Source organism: Maniola jurtina, chromosome 6 (genome assembly GCF_905333055.1).
Source record: "Maniola jurtina chromosome 6, ilManJurt1.1, whole genome shotgun sequence".
NCBI lineage: Eukaryota > Metazoa > Arthropoda > Insecta > Lepidoptera > Nymphalidae > Maniola > Maniola jurtina.
In genome coordinates, this window is record NC_060034.1 from 5223190 (window position 1) to 5243251 (window position 20062).

At 33.1% G+C, this 20062-nt stretch overlaps 1 protein-coding gene across 4 annotated transcripts in view; it reads left to right on the top strand.

The window, feature by feature from the left end:
• Nucleotides 1–10583: 10583 nt before the first annotated feature.
• Nucleotides 10584–20062, top strand: part of LOC123866535 — a 198845-nt gene continuing 189366 nt past the window's right edge. For all 4 annotated transcript variants that reach the window (XM_045908178.1, XM_045908181.1, XM_045908180.1 and 1 more), the window contains exon 1: nt 10584–10773. The gene's annotated coding sequence lies outside the window, so the exon portion shown is untranslated. The remainder of the gene's footprint in view (nt 10774–20062) is intronic.

Here is a 20062-nt window from a genome sequence, read left to right on the forward strand (position 1 = left end):
CGTTTTCGATGATTGTTCTACACTTTCAATTTCGCCGACTTATGTTTCCATTGTAAGCGAACAATATAATTTCCAAAACAAGCAAAGTTATAATAAACGAGCGCCCCTAAAGTTTATTCCGTACAAAAGCCCATGAATTTCTAAAGATTTCACTTCCGAGTTAATTGTTTAGTGACAACGTTGACGCCTCTCAATCCTCCGGCAACCACAGCGTCCTTATCGTAAAATATTTCGTCACTCGTTATCATATTATTTTCTAAATATTGGACAATCTCTTTTACTAATATTTACTCGTTTTTATAGAGAGAAAAAAGACGAAGGATATCTTTTGTCTAAAGTCCAAACCTCGTCGATTTTTTCTTTCTTTATGGAATATCAATACTGTCGTGTATTATTATAGCTGATGCCCGTGTCATATTAAGATAATTTTATGATGCTAGAGTCGATATATATTCTGAATAAATATTTTAAACGGAAACATTATTGTTCCGCGACAGTTTCACTGCCAATGTGCTGCCATCTAACAGGAGTATGATATTGTTATAATGTCTTATATTATTCATCATCGTTTAATTTGGTATCTAGGAATATGACAATATGTAAAATATTAAGATGCAAATTATCAATACATATCACTAAATATTTATTATAAAATAAATACTGTCAATATACTAAGATTGACATGATACTACTGGATTTAACATATAACATACAGTAGTCAATAGTTATTATGTAAAACAAGGAATAAGAGAATATCTAAAATATTATGATGTTAATTATAAATACATGTCACTTATTATTTATTGTAAATTAAATACTGTCACTATACTAGGGTTGACATGATACCACTGGATTTAATATACAGTTGTCAATAGTTATTATGTGAAATAATATGTAAACCATCAATTTATTATGTAATTAATTATTGTTGTCAAATTAACAATATGTATACCATAAATATGTGTTACTAATAATATTATTATGTTAAATTAAATATTGTGTTAGGTTGGTACATTGTACCAACCTTTAAAATAAAGATTAAGATGGACGACACAGTGGATTCCCGCCTTGTTTGCGATGGCAGAGTTTATAAAAGGACCCTTACCTCGACGGAGGGGGTCATTCTTGTGTAATAATTCAGTCTACGTCATTCTTGTGTAATAATTCAGTCTACGACATTCTTGTGTAATAATTCAGTCCACGACATTCTGGTGTAATAATTCAGTCTAAGTCATTCTTGTGTTATAATTCAGTCTAAGATAGTCTTGTGATATAATTCAAATAGTAAAGTCAGTCTGGTACAAATGGTGAAGTTCTTGATGTCAGAGCAAACAAGGGCTACAGGTTATACCAAAGTTAAGTATTCTTATATTTTATTGATAATTGATATAATTGATAACTATTTGCTGGTAATAACTGATTGTTATAAATGTGTACCAAATATGTTTTAGTACTATGTATTGAATGTTGTAATGGCTTTTAAAAAGACTTGTGTCGTGGAGTTTCTTTGCCCTTTCTTCTACACGACGAAACACCTTTGCGAAACGGGCGGTAGAGTCATCTTTAAATAAATAGATCTATGCTGAACAATACAATAAAATACAGATAGATCTATAAAGATTAAAGTGAGAAAGATATCTGAATAAACGACTAATTATCATTATTCAGCTTGGTTTGTTTTACTTATGTGTTTACTACCTACCCTCTCTTGGTAATTAATTAACTTTATCTATTGAAGTGAGAGTATAGGTTAGGTTATTAACTTATTTAATTTTAGAAACCAGTTTAAGATTCTTACTTTTACTAAATAATACAGTAGTTGCTTTGCTTGATTTTAATTGTTAAATGATTTAATATTTAGGCTTTACCTGACAAAATCATAGCTACCTACAAGTTTAAATAAAAGATAGATGATAACTTTTATTAGTCATCATCATTTAAGCCCACTCTATAACCGAAAATCTCACATCAGAAGTGGGATACGATAAGATCTTTCCTTGTCAAGATACTAATACTTTTCAAATGCTTTCAGTAATCGTGGATGCGGCTTCTCCTTGAAGCGACAGGCTGCTGCCTGTCGTCAACGGCATTTGGTGCTGTTGATCCGATGGCCAGAGAGCGATGGGCAACCCTGTCGTCAGTGGCACTTGGTGCTTGTGTAGCACCGCTAGTTAAAACGTCGTTCCATTGGTGAAACTCAATGCTACAGCTAAGTTCTAGTGTTTATTTTTTAGTGAAGGTGGTTACAAAAGTTTTAGTCAATAAGACAAATTTAGATTAAGATAATTTTACTTAGATAATAGCAAAGCTAGTTAGGCGTCAGATTGGCCGAACGGTTTATGAATAAAATGTATTTGTGAAATAATCACAAAATCATAATACTCTGTCGAAGCAAAAATAACAACAAAACAGTAGATTTGCTTACAAGAATATATCATACCCATTTACTTCAGCTAAAAGTCTGAAGACTATGTGAATTTCCAAAATAATGATTTAGGTACATAACAAAAAACTATTTTATCTTTACTCTCTTTTCTTTTTTTTTTGTCTCTCTTCAACTTGCCTTAAAAAAAAATATTCCCCTTAATTCTAGTTTGATTTTTAATCTTACTAATAAAAAATCCTTAATGTTTCTATATTTAGCAAACCAATCAAGTATATAGGTGCCTAATTTTAATAAGTCTTTCTACTAATAGTAATACATCCATTTTATTTTAGAAATACCTACATTATAACATTTTATAAAAAAAAAAAATCTCGAGTTGTCTTGAAAGAGGTAGGATGGAAGAAATCACATACAATAACATAAAATAAAGACGATGTTTATTCACATAGCAAAAGATAGGCACAATGTTTTATAACAACAAATAAAACAAATTCTATAATAATCCAATTTCGGTCTGACGTCTAGCTATCTTAGTTTTCATGGCAGTAACATTGACATTGAATCTTTGAGTATTAATTGTGTTACGAATGACACAATCGTATTAATATATAATTTCTTTTTATACGTCGGTACTTTGTTACGAATAACATCATTTTATATATTTTTTTATATCGGTATTTTACTACCGCAGTTGATTTAATTTCACTGGCTACAATGTTCTATTTTCCTATGTACTTCGAGAGCGAAGTACTTATCAGGATGGCCGAGCAATATATAAAATATATACTAATAACCTAAATACTAAATGACACAACAAAAAAAAAGAAAAAAAAAAGAGAAAGAAAAAAAAAAAAAAAAAAAAATTTTTTTTCGCAATGGGACAAATATGTTATGGGACAAATATGTTACGGGACAAATATGTTATGGAACAAATATGTTATGGAACAAATATGTTATGGGACAAATATGTTATGGGACAAATATTAAGATTCCCGTATGGGACAAATGGTAAGATTCCCGTATGGGACAAATGGTAAGATTCCCGTATGGGACAAATGGTAAGATTCCCGTATGGGACAAATGGTAAGATTCCCGAATGGGACAAATGGTAAGATTCCCGAATGGGACAAAGGGGATTAGGTTAGTTAGGTCTGCCTGGAGCTAATCATTGCCAAGTACCGAAATGTAAACGGAAAATAATGATATTATCTTCTTTTTCATTGGTCGGGTAATGTTAGATTGCTTGTGCGGACAATGCTAGACCAGTTGCCCCCTGGCAATCTAGATCTAGTATTTGTCCACTGGTACAAAACCCATTTATGGGGCTGGCAGACAGTTAGGTAGGGTAGTTAGGCTGCCTGGCACTAATCATTACTAGTACTAATGTTTAAAAAAAAAATGAATATTTTATTGGTCTAGTAATGTTAGACGACTTGTTCGGACGGTGCTAGTGCTAAACGCCTAGACGACAGTCTAGTACAAGACCCATTTATGGGGGACGGCAGCAGTTAGGCCAGTTAGTTAGGGCTGCCGGCACTAATCATTACTAGTACTAATGCAAAAAAAAAAAAACTTATAATAATTATAATTTATAATAATAATAAAATTTATATATAATATTACATTGGACTAGTAATGTTAGACGACTTGTTCGGACGGTGCTAGTACAATTGTACTAGGCAAGAGTCTATTACAAGACCCATTTATGGGGGACGCAGCCAGTTAGGGACTGTTAGGCTGCTGGTGCCCTGCCCTGTTGCTTTGCCGTTATGTCCCACCAGCAGGGGAATAGGTACCCTGCAATAAAGGCCGGAGGCAAGAGTCTGCTGGGTTACTGCCCCACTCGGTCTAGATCTTCACGCACAGCAGGTGGGAGGACCGAGAGCGGGTCAGTAACTGATAGTTTAGCTGTTAGCTTATAGATCTTTTTTTAGCTTACAGATATTTTTTTTTGCATTTAGCTAGGTACATTTTTTTTTTTTCTTTTCTTTCTCTGTCCCTATGTATGTAAGGTCCCTATATTTATGCTTTAATTTATCTGTTATCTCAAGATGACTTTTATTTCAATGCTAAAATTTCTTTGTCTCTGTGTACTTCGAGATCAAAGTACTTGCCAATCAACGTGTCAATCAAAATGATTTTTGTGTCTATATTTTTGCTTAAAATTTATCTATGTCATCTCAGAATGACGTTTGTGTTAATAAGATAAAATTTATCTTTCCCTATGTACTTCGGGAGCGAAGTACTTGTCAGTCTGGCCGTGTCATATTAAGATAATTTTATGATGCTAGAGTCGATATTTATTATGCTAAAATTGACCCAATCATAAACTTGGATTCTGAATAAATATTTTAAACGGAAACATTATTGTTCCGCGACAGTTTCACTGCCAATGTGCTGCCATCTAACAGGAGTATGATATTGTTATAATGTCTTATATTATTCATCATCGTTTAATTTGGTATCTAGGAATATGACAATATGTAAAATATTAAGATGCAAATTATCAATACATATCACTAAATATTTATTATAAAATAAATACTGTCAATATACTAAGATTGACATGATACTACTGGATTTAACATATAACATACAGTAGTCAATAGTTATTATGTAAAACAAGGAATAAGAGAATATCTAAAATATTATGATGTTAATTATAAATACATGTCACTTATTATTTATTGTAAATTAAATACTGTCACTATACTAGGGTTGACATGATACCACTGGATTTAATATACAGTTGTCAATAGTTATTATGTGAAATAATATGTAAACCATCAATTTATTATGTAATTAATTATTGTTGTCAAATTAACAATATGTATACCATAAATATGTGTTACTAATAATATTATTATGTTAAATTAAATATTGTGTTAGGTTGGTACATTGTACCAACCTTTAAAATAAAGATTAAGATGGACGACACAGTGGATTCCCGCCTTGTTTGCGATGGCAGAGTTTATAAAAGGACCCTTACCTCGACGGAGGGGGTCATTCTTGTGTAATAATTCAGTCTACGTCATTCTTGTGTAATAATTCAGTCTACGACATTCTTGTGTAATAATTCAGTCCACGACATTCTGGTGTAATAATTCAGTCTAAGTCATTCTTGTGTTATAATTCAGTCTAAGATAGTCTTGTGATATAATTCAAATAGTAAAGTCAGTCTGGTACAAATGGTGAAGTTCTTGATGTCAGAGCAAACAAGGGCTACAGGTTATACCAAAGTTAAGTATTCTTATATTTTATTGATAATTGATATAATTGATAACTATTTGCTGGTAATAACTGATTGTTATAAATGTGTACCAAATATGTTTTAGTACTATGTATTGAATGTTGTAATGGCTTTTAAAAAGACGTGTGTCGTGGAGTTTCTTTGCCCTTTCTTCTACACGACGAAACACCTTTGCGAAACGGGCGGTAGAGTCATCTTTAAATAAATAGATCTATGCTGAACAATACAATAAAATACAGATAGATCTATAAAGATTAAAGTGAGAAAGATATCTGAATAAACGACTAATTATCATTATTCAGCTTGGTTTGTTTTACTTATGTGTTTACTACCTACCCTCTCTTGGTAATTAATTAACTTTATCTATTGAAGTGAGAGTATAGGTTAGGTTATTAACTTATTTAATTTTAGAAACCAGTTTAAGATTCTTACTTTTACTAAATAATACAGTAGTTGCTTTGCTTGATTTTAATTGTTAAATGATTTAATATTTAGGCTTTACCTGACAAAATCATAGCTACCTACAAGTTTAAATAAAAGATAGATGATAACTTTTATTAGTCATCATCATTTAAGCCCACTCTATAACCGAAAATCTCACACCCGCGACTCCGTTAGGCGTAGGAATTCTTTACTTTTCGGGGAGAAAAAGTAGCCTATGTGTTAATCCAAGGCATAACCTATCATCATTCTGAACCAAATCCGTCCAGGAGTTTTTGTTGTGAACGAGTAACAAACATACACACAAACTTTCGCCTTTATAATAATTAGTATAAAGATTGTGATAGCAGAGTCATACGTACTGGATCTCTACACAAAAACAAATAGTTAACCGCGACGTTCAATTAATAAGTTTTCTAATAATCACTATCATTTCACAAAAAAAAAAACAATTAATAATAAGTCGATGGCCAAATTCGTCAACCGATGTTTAACAGTTCAATGCACGTTAAGTTGGTGGCCGAATTTGTCAACCGATGTTTAACGGCTCAATTCACGTAAAACATTTGTCACGTTAACCGATGTTATATAAATGCGCCCTTAGATATTTGTCTAATTCGATTCTTTTTGACAAAGAATCATAGAACTCTAATTACATCCTCTGGTTACATTTGCATGTTTTGTTTTGTGTTAGGCATGACCGTTACAGTTAGTAGGTACACATTAACTTTAGATGATAGATTTTGTTGTCAGGTCACAGACTGATGGATCTGCCTACTGTCTTGTGAAACTGCCTTGAAAGTGCAAATGTTTCCATGACAAATATCTGGATAATTCTCTGTTCCATCAATCATCCCTCATATCTGACTGATGCACAATCTATCGTCTAAAAAAAGTTAAGTTTTTACCGTGAACATAACAAGGACATTTTGAGCATTGAGTTGAATGGAACTCAATAAATAGGCCCCGTTATAATAACGAAGTTACTGGTAAAAATATAAGTATCAAAATCTGTTATAAACCATATACACCTCATAAAAATGTAATAAAAACCAAACTTATGAGACCGACCAATACGTGTCATAAAATGTCAATATGTTTTACGACATCTGTTTTATTATCGTCATAGTTCTTAGCGGCGGACTTGTATTATTTACTAGACCTTTTATTTGTACGTAAAAAATTAATGTCGCTGCAAATGTTCGTTAACTAATATAACAGTATCTGGCTCGCTACGGATGGATAGGTGCCTCTCGAAGCACGTTAGTTAGAGCCACCCATAATACAGGGTGTAACCAGAACGCTAGCAAAAACGAAGACAGGTGATATTTTTTTTTATTCACTATAGGTAAGCGCTTGACCACAATCACACCTGATGGAAAGTGATGATGTGGTCTAAGATGGGACGCGTTTACCTAGAAGGTGCCTATTCACTCTTGTTTTAAAGATACCCGGGTTGTAATTGGTAGGAAACACAGATCGCGGAAGAGTATTCCAAACCTTAGCCATGCGTATGAGGAATGAAGACGCAAAACGTTCGTGCGTGTAGATGGAATGATGATAGTACTGAATAATTAGTGATAACTGATAAGGTACCACAAAAAAGTGTTTCTTTTATTCCAGTATTTTTTTTAATTCAAATAAAACATCTGACTGACGCAACGAACGTTACGTAAATAGGCTACTTGGGTGTCAATGCTGCGTTGTCGGTGAACATTTAACCATAGTTTTGCAAGTTATACACTGCGGTTTTGACCCGTGTTTTGCAAGCTATACATTGCTGGTTTCAAAAATACTAAATCACTAAAACTACAAAATAAGGTAAATATGGTTAATTGTATTGAAATGTGTTTAGGTAGTATTATAGTAATAATAAAGCTAGATTTTTTGCTAGCATTCTGATTTCACCCTGTATTATGTGTGGCTCTAACTAACATGTTTCGAGAGGCACTCTGTTTATCGGAAACGTTAATTTTTGAAAAGTTGAATAAACGTTATTTCTTGAAATCAGATCTTTCAAACAGACTGACACAATAGTTTATTTTTACGACTTCACATGTAAGTTAATAGCATAATAGATGCATAATATAGTTAAGAGAGAGTAAACTCGTAAGCTTAATGTCACCAAGCTGTACTACTCAATATATTATGCTAGCCAATAAGACATATCCAAGAGTTTCTCCTTTTTTTTTTTTTTTTTTTATCGCTGGGAAATGCTTTTACGCATCCCTCCCGGAAGCAGAGCTGATCACGCTGCTTCCGGGGGGGTATGTGGGACTCGCTGGCAACCAGAATACCCACTAAAACCCAGCGGGGCCGTCTGCGTCATGACGAGACGACACAGGAACGCAGTTTGCATACCACTGTGCCGTCTCAACGATACCGCCACATTACTGGACATCCCCATGGGATGCCGACGCCTTGTGTTTGTTTATGTCCTCATTTAGGGCACGAACATAAGCGACTTCCTGTCATTATGTAGGTTCTTCGCACTAGATAGAAATTGGAAGTGTTTATTAATTTCTTATATGAAAAATACAAATACTCCTATTATTTTACCTCTTTTTTCTTACTTCAAGGAAAAAAACGCGTTCCAACCTAGAGCTCATTGTGGTTTTCGTTGAACACAAGCAATTCTAATCAATCTTACAATAAAAATATTAATAATTATCACTAGACTTACATTTAGATCGAACGGACTTTTTTATTTTCCAGGGATCTCTCCGTCACTTACTCCATACAATCGTAGTTCCAATTTCATTTGAGTATTAAGCAACCAAAGTCCATGAAATTTTGCAGACATATTTTAGAAACTAATATCTGTGCCTGTGGTGTTTTAGATTTTTCTAAAAATATGTAGTTTTAAAATTACAGGGGCTCAAAGATTTGTATATGAATTTTTAAGACCGCGTAACTTTGAAACCGAATATTTTAACACAAATCTGGAAAACCATAGGCATAGATATTAGATTCTAGAATAAGACTGCAAAATTTCATGGACTTTGGTTCCTTAATATTCAAATGAAATTTGAACTACGTTTGTATGGAGCAGGTGACGGAGAGACCCCTCTTAACATGTATAGTTAATGCAATCCAATTATGTTACGTGTTTAAATTTAACACGACAAAGTAGAAGTAATTTACATTAACTGCAATCACATTAAATTTTTCACACTTAATTGAGCAAAACACTGAAACTGTTACAGTTTCTAAAACATTACATACTACACTGGTGTTTAGGTACTAATGTAGTTGAGTAAATTGTATCGTTAATCTGGTATCTGCAACTCACCGATAAATTTTTAATGATCGCAAGCGTCTCTTAAGAAACAATTGTTTAGATCTTTCATAACTAGGTCTAGTTGTGTCGTTGCCTTTACCTCAATTATCTGCTATCAAATACTCACACGCTCTAATTTGTATCAATTAGCTGAATTAGAGATAGCAACGCAATGTTACGAATCGATTATTATCGGGAATTTCTTATTGCTACTGTTTCTACGCCATCATGATAAACCCATCACCGGCCTACTACTGAGCACGAGTCTCCTTTCAGTATGAGAATGGTTTAGGCCATAATCCGTCACGCTCCGTAATTTTTTCAAAGCTGTGTAGTCTACCAATTCGTTGCCAGTGTGAATTGGCAGACCACACAGCTTTGAGAAAATTACGGAGAACTCTCAGACATGCAGGTTTACTCTCGATGTTTTCCGCAAGAGACTGACTGACTAACTTATGTCCACTATTCCGTCCACGTGGACCACACAAATTTCAAACCCCTCTTTTACCCCCTTAGGGATCGAATTTTCAAAAATCCTTTCTTAGCGGATTTCTACGTCATACTTAATAGAAATCTGCATGCCAAATTTCAGTCCGATCCGTCCTGTAGTTTTAGCTGTGTGTTGGTAGATCAGTCAGTCAGTGAGTCAGTCAGTCAGCTTTTCCTTTTTTTTTTTTTTTTTTTTTTTTTTTATTTTTTTTTTATTCACTATAGGTAAGCGCTTGACCACAATCACACCTGATGGAAAGTGATGATGTGGTCTAAGATGGGACGCGTTTACCTAGAAGGTGCCTATTCACTCTTGTTTTAAAGATACCCGGATTGTAATTGGTAGGAAACACAGATCGCGGAAGAGTATTCCAAACCTTAGCCATGCGTATGAGGAATGAAGACGCAAAACGTTTTGTGCGTGTAGATGGAATGTCGACAACATAAGGATGGAAACTCGCCCGACGTCTTGCGGTTCGGTGGTAAAATATAATAAAATTCAAATGTATTCAAATGTAAATGGTGGTAAAATGTAATATGGTGGTAATTTATATAAGTATGTAGATTAAAAGCACATAAGTGCTCGGGGTCCCCTAATAGGAGACCAAAGTCTTAACCACTAGGCTATCACCACTCCTGGTTCACTGTGTTCTTACCTTAACCTTAATAATAATAATATAATCTACGCATTGTTGAATAGATTGGTTGTATTTTCGATTTATGCAGCGAGCGGTTTCGGTTTTACTTTTAGGCGTGCGTTCGCGCAGGCAGCACTCTTCCGTTTTGCTCAGTGTTATAACGACAGTGGTTGAGTACGAACTAAGTTAAGACGAACGATACGCGCTTCGGGCATAACTTGTGAACTGTGGCTTGAACTTTCCTGTGCTTTAAGTTGGTGTGTGTTGTTCGATTATATTCATACGAAAGGTAGGTACTTCTTCTTATTAATGTAGATATGCTAATTTATGAAATGCTTAAGTCTATTGAAGAGTGTGGGCTGAAATTATTCAGTTCCTGAAACAACAATTAACTGAACTTTCCGTTGTTGTTCCGGAATTCGACAACTTTAGATAAGACTCAATCACCATAAACGTTTGATATTGTAAGCCTAACTTAATATAATATGACGGAAATAAATAACTGAAAACTTATCTCCATTCTGCGACTTTGACATAGAAGATATATACCTAAAGAAAATGAAAATGTATAACCGATTAAGTATGGAAATGTATAAAAATATAAAATATTGGCTAGTTGTAAATGGTGTCAATATACGGTACAAAATGTGTCATTAGCATAAAATAAAATATGATAATAAGCTTCCGAAATTTTATTGAATGAACTTTACCTAAAATGTAGAGACGTATACTTTATTGATAGTATTGTAATGTTTATATCTTTCTTTAAGTAAAAATGATTTTATTTCTTAATAATAATAAAATAAAATACCAAATGAATTCTTAGTAAAATTAATCATGACGACAAACTTTAAAATTAAGCAGTAAGCAGTATATTATGCAAAATAAAGTAAAAAAAGTAAAGTATTTCTGATAAAAATAAATTTATTTTTATATGTGAAAATCATTTTTGTAAATAAAATAAAAATAAATAAATCTGAAATATGAAATATAAAATTAAATATGAAATAACAATATAATATGCAAATGTTAATTTATTTCGATTTTAATTTTACATTGGTAATAATGTTACAGTCTTATTCAAAAGTCTTTTATGGTGCCTAAGATAATAAACTGGTTAAAAAGTCTTCAAGTTCACTGTCAACTTGAATGATAATTATGTATGAGTCCTACTCATTATGTCAAAGTAAATAAAATTACCACACGATCCGTTCGCTTTTACAAGTTTGTCGAAGGCTTAACAGCAAGTTAAATAATGATTATCACAAGTTCAATCACCTCTTAATGGAAAATAAATAATCCGGTTTCCTTTTAATCAGTTTAAACTTTGTAGAGACAATACTGAGCTGTTAATTTTGGCACATAACTAAATAAGTAAGTAATTATAAAAAAAGTAACAAGTTTTTTTATTGCAAGCTCAAAAAATAATTTTTATTTAATTAATTTAAAACATATAATATAGTAAAAGTACAATATTGGTTCCGATATAGGTACCTGGTAAAAAAATGCTGATACTATACTGTTTTTTTTTTCATAAAATCTACTAAGATTGTTTATATTATAAAAATGCAGTTTTAGAGAGTTAGTTATTTGTGTGAATAGCAATTTTTTTGTAAAATTGGTTCGAGGCTGATAGAATATTAAAAAAATTACCAGTCTTTTTCGTTCTGTTTCGTGAAATAATTATGAAAATTCGCAACGGGGCCGCGTCATCTAATTCTGATAATGTGGTAATCTTGAAAACTGTGTGGCAACAGTCAAATTAGCATGCCTGTAACAATCGATGAATTTTTTCGCGTTAACTTCGCAACATCCGATACGGTTCGCACGAAACAGTAACATCGTTGGGCCATATCGAAAGCTTGTTAGCATTAAAACTCGCGAAATGCGGTCAATTTAACGAGACTGAGGAATAATGACTTATAGGTTCAGTTACAATATGACAGACGGCTAAGGTTACGCTTTTTTTATATGTGATGCTCGCGACTTCATTCGCGTGGATATAGGTTTTTAAAACCCCGTGGGAACTCTTTGATTTTCCGGTATAAAAATGTCCTCTCCAGATCCTTAACTATTCTATTCCGCAGAAAGCATTATGAAAGGGATAGCAATACATTAATTAGACTTATCGTTTTTACTTTTTGTTTACGCTTAAATTTCAAGCGTAAGATAACTTAATTTATGCTTGTCAATAGCCTTATTTTGTAACAGTGATAGAGTCTTGACTTACTGATATCAATCTGTAGACACTATTTCAATACAATTACCTACTGAAATTATTCTTTTATTTTAAGATTAATTTATTGAAGACAGTAAAAACTAGATTATACTTATTAAAATTGATGAAATAATAGAATAAGAACGAATCAAAACAGAATAAATCAAGTAGGTATTTTGAACTAACCTAATCTTTTGAATCTATTAGGTGCAATAAGGCAACTAATTCCATAATATTATACGCACAATCAAATCTAGCTAGCTCAATATTTTCCAATATAAAGTAATAACCCGAGTTGTGGCTACTGTGGGAAGGTAGTTAATTATAAGTAATAAATCAAAATTGGCCCCAATAACGAATCCAATAAGCTCCCTTTCGAAAACCGTAGGTATTCCTTTTCAATTATCTACTGGTCGTAAAAGTAACCACAAATGTCATAGTTATTTTATCTTAAAGTATACGAAATTGTAGCTCTTTTGTTAACTTTACTTCATTGCCAATAACAGTTTTATTATTTCAACATTTTAGCTGTATCACCACAAATTATACAAAGTCAGCATAGCGTTTATCTGAATCTCAAAAATATTAAAAGGATTTATTATTTACGAGTAGTTTTCCTAGATTAAGTATGTGAGTCAACTCTTCTTCTTCGACTTTACAACATGGGATTATTAATTAATGAGTGCAAGCCCCACATAATCCCTCCATTTCCCCTGATGAAGGGGTGTATGCGTTGGGTATTTTCTGAGTATAAAAAAGGAGCGCGGGCGGTTTTTAAAATTATTAAAAAAACAATTAAAAAATACCTATATATAAAGCATAGTAAAATATTAGAGAGTATAAAAAATCCTGAAATGTTGGCAACGCATAAGCAATCCCTCTGGTACTGCAAATGTTCATGGACCGCTGTAATCACTTAACATCAAGTGATACGCCTGCTTGTTCGCTGGCTATGTATACGACTTATGTATTTCCCGTAGATCCAATATCGTTACAAAACCAGAGCGGCCAGAGCCAATCAGTTATTTACTTAAATCTACGTAATTAAATTATATGACAAAAAATTCATTGACCGAAATTCTAATTCGAAACCTTGTAAGCACTAAGCCATGAAGGTTTGTGTACCTACCTTATTGTACTAAATTACTGTTGTATACAGTATTTATTGTATAATTGTAATTGTAAAAAAAAATATTAAAAATATTGTATAATTTAAAACGTGATATGATAGGAGTTTTCTCTTGCTCTAATAATCCCACGCTAGTTAGCTCCAAGGCGCGATCTCGGCGACCTACAAATACCACTCTCACTGTCACTAACAACGGACGGAAGCAAAAACTTTAGGACGGTGTTATGCAACTATGGCTAATTTAATTTTAGTATTATGTTTTTAATAAAATTAGAAACCTGGCCAAGTGCGAGTCAGACTCGCGCACCGAGGGTTCCGTTCTCGGGTATTTTTTCCGACATTCTGCACGATAAATCAAAAACTTTTATGAGTACAAATAAATGTACAGATAAAGCCCTTTCATAAATGATACCCCACTTGGTATAGTTATCTTACTTTAAAAATTGAAAATATTGATTATTTTGTTCATGAACACATTTTAATTTTCTTTGTGATGTACTTAACCACAATTCACGGTTTTTGGATTTTTACTTGTGCTATTAGACCTACCTACTCGCCAAATTTCATGATTCTAGGTCAGGTGACATACACGACAGACGGACAAACGGACAGACAGACAAACAACAAAGTGATCTTATAAGGTTTTAAGGTTTCCGTTTATCCTTTTAAGGTACGGAGCGGTTTTTAAATTGTTGAACTAATGTAGTAAGTTACAAACTATTAGAATTTTTAGAAAATAAGATTATATAGAGTAAGAAATGGTTATATCATATTTCTCTATATGAAGTCCTTTGTAAAATTTATTTACCTGATTAGTCGCAATTAGCATAGGCTACTATCGGCAGACAAGCGACTTAATTTGTGTCTTGAAGTGTCTTGATTTATTACAACTTATAATAAGTCGATTTGAACACATCGGCTTGGAATATTAATAAGTTACATTTTAAATCATTCTACATTTATTACATTAATGCACTTATAACTAGCATTCATTTCTCATAAAATGTAGGACATAACAGTAGATATTTCTTGAAAATAATTAAATATTTATTTATTTACCAAATATTTCTTAGCTATACTAAAAACCAACCTATAAATTAATATAGATCAAGATATAATTAAAATAAAATGACAAATGCTGCTTAAACATTTGAAATCGAAATTATTTTCTGTTAAAAAAAATCAGCTAAGTAATATAACAAATAGTATATTATGATTTTTAAATAAAATTATTTATATCTTTTGAAACCCTCGTATAAACAATATTATCATTGTATAATATTATTTATAGAGATCGTCTTTTTGTTTTCTTTTTTGGACCCTGTCAATTGTGTTTTGTGGTGTAATTAAGTATATAAGTACATACATATATAAATTATTATGAATAGTATATTTCCACCATATAAGTTACACTATTAAATTGAACAATCATTTGCATAGTTGTTGTTACTGGAAGTGATAAAATAACTGCATGCACACGGTTATAAGACATGCTCGTGATTTCTCGACGTGCCAACAATACTTCCAGTTTTTAATTTAAAAAACGTCACTTCAATAAGGCAATTATTAAGTAGTGTATGAGAAATGGGCTCATAAGAGCAAAGTTATAGGCCATTGTTGTATTATTTCTCATCGTTCATTCATTGTGGTAATTAATTATTCAAAAATGGTTTTCATGGCCACTCAAAGAGTAATATCTTCAAGGATTTGTTCAATTATTTTATAAACAGTTGTAATATTTAATAAATAAAAGAAATACTAGGATACGGGTTTCGCTAGTACTCTAGTAGAATCTACTAACCGCGGCCGACTTAAAATTGTTAGTAGACTGTGATTATTTTTAAATAGGTCTAGGTATAAAACAAAGGCTTCAATGAAGGAGAAGTACAAAAAAATTATATCAAAGACTCGATTAAATAGTTTCGGTCGGAAATATTAAACTAATGCAACCAGCAAAATTTATTAACAAAATAGTTAAGCAAATTATTTAATTATCCTCAATGAATATTCATGAAGTTGCTAGGCATAAAGGCTAACAATGAAGGTAAAAATTGTTGGTAATAACGCTTTTGCAATCAAATGCAAAGTTTAACGGTTTTTTTTTTGCTAAAAAAATACGCAGTTAATAATTTACCGATATTTTGCGTAAATACTTTTCTAAAATTTTAAGAAAGTCGTTGATCGTATAATTATTGAATGAATACAAAATAGTTAAAGTACTTATCATAATTATAAATATTATATAGAATTTATTAAGCTGATGGCCGCGACTCCTTCCATGTGAATTTAGGTTCTTAAAAATCCCTTGGGAACTCTTCAACTTCCTAGGATAAAAAGTAGTGTAGGTAAGTCAGTCTTCCGGGATACAAACTGTCTTTGTACGAAATTTCATCAAAATTGGTAATACGGATGGAAAAGCTAGCGAACAGACAGACACTTTCGCATTTATAATAATATTGAGCATAGGTTGCCAGTAAATATTCTAATAAAATAAATACGCACTCAGAAGAAATATTAAAACGAGAAGTCTTAGCTAAATTAGGAAAAAGTTACCTAATCTGATCAGTACTTAGTAGATAATGACGCAGACAATCGCATGGAACCGCGAAATAAATCAACGAAATCGAAAAGCAGCTATTTAATTACTTACTTAAACGTTATTCACCAAAAAAGAAAGCAAAACATTTCGTCTAACATATTCACACATCGCGATTAACGAACCGTGCTTCAAGTCTAACGTCTCGTAATAAGTTACATAATGTAAATAAATAGCTGCGGTGACAGTTAACACTCGAAATGCGAGCGTGTGTAACTTTTAAGAGGGGACTCTCCGTCACTCGCGCCATACAAACGTAGTTCCAATTTCATTTGAATATTAAGCAACCAAAGTCCATGAAATGCAGACATATTCTAGATACTAATATCTATGCCTGTGGTTTTAAAGATTTCTGTTAAAATATTCAGTTTCAAAGTTACGCGGTCTTAAAATTCACATACAAATCTTTGAACCCCTGTAATTTTGAAACAACACAAAATAACATGGACTTTGGTTGCTTAATATTCATATGAAATTGGAACTACGTTTGTATGGAGCGATCGACGGAGAGACCCCTCTTAACTTAATTTATTAGTTCTGTAAATACATTGTCTAATGACAACGCAGCTAGAGTAGGTAAATTTTACATTTTTAAGGTTTCTTAAACCTTCAACTGTTTTCTATTCTGTTTTCAACGAAAACAGATTACAAACCTTACAAATTTCTGGAAAATGAAGATTGTCACAGGATTGTAAACCTAAATCCATCGAATAAAGTCCTGGGCTAAAGCTTGAGCTAACATGAGTTGCTATTTGCTAGCAATAAAAAACTCAAATTGCACCATATAGATCATTACATCCACACTCGTTGCGCTACTTCCCAATCAAGGTGATTATCTGCTTATTTTAGTTCTAGCCTTTATAAATAGGTACGTATCTATAATAAACTTTCGATAGTCTTATTATTTAAACATCTATAAATTCTAAAATTTCCAGGTTTCTACAGGTATTTTTCTTTGATTTAAACTCGGTGTTTCTTCACCATCTAATCAAACTAAATCTTGAAAGAACCTAGCTATTTGTTTATGGTACTATGTTTATGAGAACGATATGTTATCGGACTTTCCATGCAAAATATTATCATGAAATTATCTAAATGTAGAATTCGTGCGATGAGTCGCGAAACGCGTAGTTCCAGACGCTCGAAGATTTGCTCGCGCTTGTGAAAGTAGCTGCTCGTAAGATATTCCGTACACGCGACCAAACCACGGATATTGAGTCCCTATACACATTAAAGAAGAAACAGCGGGTTCCATAGCTAAAACAACAATAATACACTTTGACAACTGCAAAGGTCTATCTTTACAGAGTAGATTGTGTCCTATGATGCCTTGCTGAGTTCCTATCGCAACATCTTAAACCTTAAATAAAACGTGAAATAAACCATGATTAACACTAAAATATATAAGTAATATTTCATTCTTCATATCTCTAAATCATACAAAAAGATACCCTCTAAAAGCTTTTCTAGTAGAATTTTGATATGTCATAATTTGACCTACAAGAAAGAAATATAAATATTTGAATATTTTAACCTTTTATAGCTCTGCGTGACCTACACACGTAAATCCAGTGCCGGTACAAAAATCGTTTTTACACTGGGCAGAATAGATCTACTTATGTCACGGATATAAGCGTCATGCGGGCTTAAGCCATACGAGCTTTTAACGGCGGGCGTTTAGATTCCTTTTTAAGCTCGAGTGGTAAGTCACGCCGTGCATTACTTAGGTCACAGGTACAGTCGTGTACAGAATTTTTTGCTTACTCAAAAATTACAGATACGCCACTAAACGCGTCCGCTCGTCACGTATCCTCAGGCGACTAAGCATAAAGCACGTAGCGGTACTCTGACGCAACTAATTATACGATGCCTCGCTATAAGAACTGTTCGCATAAATATAATATGAACTCAAACGAAAGTTAGACTATACTTCGTAATAAAATATAATATATAGTATAGTTGGGCGAAAAATGTGACAATTCTCCTCATACGTAATATCATAATCCGAGTAGTAAATAAAGTAATATCTAAATCTACGCGGACGAAGTAGTGGGCACCATCTAGTATTAAATATTATGACGGACCACAATGGTTTATTTTTCTTTCTAAACACAAGTCGGCTTAAGTGCAATAAAATTTAACTATTAAGTACTTTAATCGATTGTTCAATTTAAATCTTGATATTTATTAAGTTGTTACCTACTCCAGAAACGTTAATTAATTTGCTTATCCATTTTGAACTGTAAATCGTGTTATATTTATTAATTGCCGAGCCTCGGTTTCATTTTGTATTACAAACATTACATTTCTCGTTATGGAAATAAATACAGTCACCTGGTTTAAGTACAGTCACATGAAAAATATATTTAGGTATGCATTTAATTAAAATATTAACTTTCAAACGGCTGAACCGATTTTCTTGGATTATAGCTAAGAACACATTCTATCGAGCCACCTTTCAAACAAAAAAACTAAATTAAAATCGTTTCATTAGTTTAGGAGCTACAATGCCACAGACAGATACACAGATACACACGTCAAACTTATAACACCCATCTTTTTGGGTAGGGCGTTAAAAATACAACACCGATGCCTATAAGACGGACACGCAACTAATTTTAGGCATCAGTGGCTCAACCTGATTTTGGATGTTTTAGTGAAACCATAGATGATTAGGTATTTATGTTTGAAGATAAACGTGCTATTTAGCTAGGCTCCTTCAGCATAGGTTTCCATCAGAGAAGTGCCCTTTGGAGACCGATTACGAGTAGTTATGTAAATAGCCATAACCCTTCTAAGTTAGCGCTCCTCTCAGCCCAGGGATATCTTGTTCTTAGATACCAATGCCCACCGATTGTGGAATCTTACAGTTGGTCCGTACTTACGTATTCGTAAATAAAAAAGCCACAATTTTAGTGTCTTTTATTACTGTAATGTAATTCGTTTACGATTATATTGTAATTACTTTCAAAAAGGAGCTGTTATTTTGCCGATTGGAGCCCAAAACTTCTTCATTATTTCAATACGTAATAATATTGTGAGGTTGGCTTCCCTCTTGTTATGAAAATGTACAATAACACGCTTTTGGTACAACCGCAGAAATAAGTAGGTAGGAAGGCATATTCCGAATACAATATTTTATTATACTATTGAGGTTGGCTTCCCTCGCGCCAAATGAAACTATTTCGATAAATAAGGCTTCTGTGGTAAGTTTCCACAGTCGCGACAGGTCGACGTGGCAATCGGGCTGGGGAGTGGGGAAGCCCCGCACACCCACACAGCCCGCGCGCTATGTCGGTGCAGGATAGCGCGGGTGACGTGCAGGTGTGCGCCCCCCCCGCCCCCCCCCCCCCCCCCGCCCCGCCGCCTTATTCCCCGATTGCCATGTCGACCTATCCCCTAGGAATATATTTAAGGACTAGGACTAAGACTAGGACCTAGGAATCTATAGGAACTATAGAAATCTATTAAAGGTTTTGATAAACGTATTTGTTATGACTGCCAATCCGCATTAGGCCACCGTGGTGGACTATGTCATAAACCCTTGTCATTCTGAGAGGAGACAGTGCTCAGTAATGAACCGGCGATGAATCATGACGATGATGATGATTTGTTGTTGTTACAGTATTCCAGAA